This window comes from Cryptomeria japonica, unplaced genomic scaffold (genome assembly GCF_030272615.1).
Source record: "Cryptomeria japonica unplaced genomic scaffold, Sugi_1.0 HiC_scaffold_36, whole genome shotgun sequence".
Classification (NCBI taxonomy): Eukaryota; Viridiplantae; Streptophyta; class Pinopsida; order Cupressales; family Cupressaceae; genus Cryptomeria; species Cryptomeria japonica.
This window is the reverse complement of record NW_026728858.1, coordinates 799,890-805,889: the sequence shown is the minus strand read 5'-3', so window position 1 is coordinate 805,889 and position 6,000 is coordinate 799,890.

The following is a 6,000-nucleotide window of genomic DNA, read 5'->3' as shown; positions in this document are numbered from 1 at the left end:
TTGATTGGGAGTGAGGTAGATTAATTGGCTCGATCAAAAAAAGGTGATTATGAGTTGAAGTGGAAGTCGGTGGTAGTTAATGGGAGGGAATAATTAGCCATTTTAAACATATGTTGTAGGAGAAATAATTAAAATAAATATTTTATCTATTTTGGAAGAAATTGATTTTTGAAAAGGGATGGACAATTAAATAAACCGGTAAATTAAATAATTTGGAATAATTGTTTAATTGTGAGAAATTGATAGGAAGAGATATTTAATTATAGATTATTTAATTAAATGGGATGAGGGGGTTAATTAAATAATAAAAATATCCAATTAATATTACAATAAAATAAGATGATTAAATAATTAAAAAATATTTAATTATGAGAAGAGAGGGAATTTTAATTTTTAAATTTAGAATAGGAAAATAAAGTTGGATGAATTAAATATTTTTTAAATTATTTAATTAGTTAAGAGGAAAAATTAGTAAAAGTGGCATTCACGGGCGTTAAGGCAATTCTAGATGTCTACACATATATGTGAAAACATGAATTGTAAAAATTAGGTTGACATGAGTAAGATATTCTTGAATTGATTCAAGTACAATACAATGTTCACTGTCATTGATTAGGATGCATGCTACTTAATTAGAAAAATAATGTACACCGTGTAACTTCTATGAATACAAAGGAAACCTTTGACAATATTGAAAATACCATGGGATGACCATCTTGCCTCTTTCAATTTTTTATATATCACCAATCTCTTCCACAAAACTTATATATGCGTCATTTATTAATTGAGACTAGCAAAACCTCATGCCTTTAAAAACATTTCAAGATAATGAGATAATTGTCAAATTCTTGGAACTCTGCAATGGTATTAAAATGAGAGATCATATAAAATGATTTGAAATCAATCTTGATACCACTATCTATTTTGGGGAAGAGGAAGAGTTCCTTAGTCGTACTTTTTTTTTTTTAAATCCCCTAGAGAAACCCTCTCTAATGTGCTATCAAACATAGAAAAGATGAAAATAAAGATTTGTTTAGTGATAAAAAATTCTTAGAGGCCTTATTACATGAGGAATCCAATCTTCCCCTAGCACTTCCACAATGAAAATATCACTTAGCAATCTTGATTGAAAATAAAAAAGACATAAATTTGTTGGTATTTTGATGATGTTTAGTTGTGATTGTCATTTATGGACACACACTTATTTTATGTATGAGTTAATCTCCACCGGTAATATGTGTTGTATTGTTCACACCGGTATTATATGCCATTGAATGAATAGTCTTTGTTTGTAGAAGACTATCGATGTTTTGCATAAAATGCTTTCCGGTCAAAGCATGACTGAAGACCTCAAGCGGTATGAAGCCCTCAAGCGGAACAAGGACCCCTAGCGGCAGTCAATATTTTTTATCAGAACACTATGTTCCAGTTTACCAGTCTTTGTTTATCGGTATATTGTGCTTAAGAAGTAAAATGGTAGAGTGTGATGAGTTATCATCCACTGACACTTTGGCAGTGCTTCTGTGTCGTGTTACCAAATGTGTCTAGATGCTTTGAACCTAGGAAATTGTAATCCAATCTCATTGGACCGACATGAAATCAGCTTCCTATTTAAGGACATCATGTCTAGGGTTTTTATAGGAATGAATGTATGTGTGTATGTATGTTGAAGAAGTGGAGTTGTTATAGAAGCATCGTGCGATAAAGATTGAACATGAAAAGGATAGAAGACTAAAGTAATGTTGCAATGCATTAACAAAGAGTTGTCAAGGATCTAATCAAGCATTCTATGTTATTGTCTAGATCATTCACTTGTTGATTACTAATCTCTTCGACAAGTCTAAAATCCTTAACCGGGTAGGCTCAGTCAAACCTTTTGTAAATTCTCTAACAAGGTGGTTCACAGTTGTGAATCTGAAATCCTTTAACAAGGTAGTCTTTAACAGGATTTATCTCCTAACAGAGATCTGGATTCCTAACAAGATCTGCTCTGATGAAGAAAATTGTAAGGCCTTAACCAGGCTGACCTTAACTGATCTGACCTTAACCGGTCTGGTTACTATTCTGCAAATAGTTGACTTGTGAGTTTTACTCACCGTGGTTTTTCCCATTTGGGTTTCCATGTCAAAATATCTTGTGTTATGGTGATTGTGCTTATGTGGGTGAATTCTCTATTTTCTATTTGGCTTGTTTGTGTTTTAATCGGTTTATTGTTTAAACTACTATACTAGTCTGTAGTAAAATTGTTTAAGAGTTTTGTTAAAAGTTTGGGCATAGTAATTCACCCCCCCCCCCCCCCCCACCTCTTAGTATTCATAAAAATTTGGGGATAAAAAATAATCTATATATTTGCATCTTAAAATCCTCCAAAAGAACACAGAGTGTCATCAATTTTGCAAAGCACAGTTCATATATTTTTATTGGTCCTATGCTAACATGTTTGGATTGGACCCTTCTATTTTGGTTCACCTCCATGCATGGTTTTTTTAATGCTAAGTTTCAATTAAGGGAAACTACATTAGATGCATCCTAAAATTGCCCTACTAGTCAAAGAAGAACTACAAAAACTTTTAAATGTTAACTTCATACTCCCAATTGACTATCTTGAATGGATATCCATTATAATTCATGTCAAAAAAGATAAAAGGAATATGCATATGTATAGCCTTCAAATATGTTATTGCATCTTGCCCAAAAGATGATTTTCATCCTTCCAACATTGGCATAATTATTGATCTCGAAGCTAGTTATAAAATGCTATCACTTGTGGATAGTTTTTTGAGTTGTAATCATATTTGAATTGTTATTATAGACCAACACAAAATTTCTTTCATAATTCCCCTGAGGTATCTTTTTCTATCAAGTGACACCTTTAGATGGATAAATGTGGGACCTACTTATCAGAGGGCAATGATAGTTACATTTCATGACATGCTCCATAGAAATTGTGGAAGTTTATTTAGACGATATTTCAAATGGGAAAATAGAAAATAAGAGAATACCACTCATGTCCTTGAATTTATATTTGAATCCTTATATATATATATATATATATATATATATATATATATATATATATTAGTTCCAAGAAATTTATTTTTGGTATAACATCAAAAAAATCTTGATCTTTATTATATCTCAATGATATATAGATGTTTATATTTCTAAGTTTGCAACTATCATGGATATGCCACCCCTTTAAAATTTTAAAATAATATAATTGACTTCAAGGAAAGCTACTAGCCATATGAAGATTAATAGCACAACTTTTTACAAATGTCAACCATTTCCCCACCTTCTCAAGAAAAATGGTGGGTTTCAATGGAATGAATCCTACTGAGAATATTTTGATCATATCAAAGACTATATTGCATCACCAACGGTTCTTATGTCTCCTATTAAAATAATCACATACTTCTACATATCAACTATATTAGTCTCCTTGGGCGCACTCTTAGCACAAAATGATAAACAAGATTGTGAGAAAACAATCTATTATCAATCAAACACTCATGAAAAATGAGCTTTCCTATATTTCTATGGAACGGTAATGTTTAGTAGTCTTTTTTGTATACAAAAATTGTGACATTACATGCTTAGTCACCAAGCAAATCTCATTTATTAATTGGATCCATTCAAATGCCTCTTATTCAAAAATTCTCTTACAATTAATATGGCTAAGAGGGTAACGTTGTTAGGTGAATTTGACAGTAAGTTTTAAGATAAAAAAGAAATTAAAGCATAGGTTTCTATGGATCAATCATTTAAGGCACCTCTTATAGATAATCATCCATTCGCTATAGATAATCTTGATGAATCTATCTTTACTATTGAAGAGCCCTCTATATAGAAGTTATGTCTCGATTGTTCTTGTACTAGTCATGGAGCAAGCGTTTGAATCTTGTTTATACTCAAGGAAATTCGATGTTGAAAGCATTTAGATTTAGCTTTCCATGTGCAAACCATGTTGTTGAATATGAAGCTTTTCTTGTTGGTCTTAATATAACAATTCAATGGAATATCCAACACATCCTTGTTCATGGTTATTCTAAACTAATAGTGAAAAAGGTTAATAATGAATATCAAACAAAATATGATGAATTGATCACCTACAAATACATGGCAAATAGTTTCAAGAATAATTTCTTGCAGATCTAGTTGGAAAAACAATCTAGTTGATGATACTATAGCCATAATTGAATGTGTCTTGGATATGCCATAGAATAGTCGACATTCTAAGTTCTTGTTGAGAAATTATTAATACCCACACAATGTCCCTAATTTTGAACTTATATGATAGCTTATTGGTCCTTATTCGCCCTAGTATCATGATATTTACGCTTACCACCATGGTCAAACTTCACCACTTAACCTTTCACATAAATAACACAAAACTTTCCTCCAATGTACACCATACTTCACTATCCTTGGTGATATTTTATATCAAAGAGGCTTTGATAGTTTATTACTAAGGTACTTAAATATGGCATAGGCCAATTTCTTTGATAGATTGTTACTAAGACTACAACTTGTTTACACCATATGAAATAGTTTATGGGATAAAATATTTCCTTCCAATTGAGTTTGAACACAATACATTAAGGTAAAAACTTTAATTCATTATGGACTTATTAGCAGCCCAAAAAAAGAGAATGATGCAACTTAATGCTCTTGATTTTATCTTAAGAGAAACCTTCCATCATATTGAGATAGTGAGAAAATATTAAATTAAGTGGAAAGACCTCTTTATCAAGACAAAAATGTTGCAAAAAGGTGAATGGACTCTCCTTTATGACTCACAATATAAGGATCATAAGATCAAGATGCAAATAAGGTGGTTAGGACCATATTAGGTTGATGAAGTATATCTAAATGGTGCGATTCATTTATCCACTATTGAACCAATCTATTTTTTTTGGCTGGTCAATGTTCACTAATTAAAGATGTACTAAAGGCATTAAACAGAGATTTTTTAATCGAGCAGTTCAAATCACAAACCACAAACATCAAACATGCAGCATTTCAAAAAGATCTTAAATTTTTCACAGCTGTGATTTTTAATATTATTACTCTCATCTTAATAAAATTCTTTCAATATTACATTGTAATTTGTTTGGAACATTTTTGGTCATACTAATTCCAATAGTAGTAGAATGCCTAGTTGCGCTTACACAACCATTAGTCTTGTGTAGTCACAAGTCGAGTGTGCTGACGTTTTTTTTCCAAAATTGCACCCATTAAAACCTAAAGCTTTGCGATTACTTATTCTTGATTTTAAATGTTAGTTTGGCCAATGAACAAAACTCAACCCAAAGGTTGACACCTTTTGCTCTTTAGGCTCTGCTAGACCTAAAGGTATCCCTTATCAAAAATGATATATTATTCAGCAACAAGAAGCAGATATAAAATAATATGCAAGATTTTCTCAAACTGACAGTGTTCTTGACTATCTCACTTCTTAAATCAAAGAACATGGAGAATCCTAAGCTAACAAAGCAAAGAACATAACTGAAAATAAAGTGTTCAAATGATTCATCTTTGAATTCCGATGAATGCTTAGACCTTTGAACAAATAACTACTCAGATCAGTGCTTCATCCGGGCAACAAAGTCAAATACCAAACCATGCAGAGACTCATCATGACACTACAAATTCACATCCAAGGGGCGCCTTTGTATTATTACATTATAGAAACACTCCCACCAATAGACACTTTCTGCAATTCTTCCGAGAAATCCAAAGATGAACATACATTACTCCATATTCCATTTAGACCAGATTAATCCATTCCTTGAATGAAGACAGTAAATGGAAAATGCAACTCAGAAAGACTAAGAAGACCAATATCAATGTCCTTGACATATCAATTTGAAAGCAATGCACACTCATCCATGGAGACAACAACAAAAAATCAATTTATTCAACCTGAAAGAGAACAATATCATGAAGAAATCTGTCTACAAAGTGAGCATATTCTCACTGAAACCTATGTATTACCAA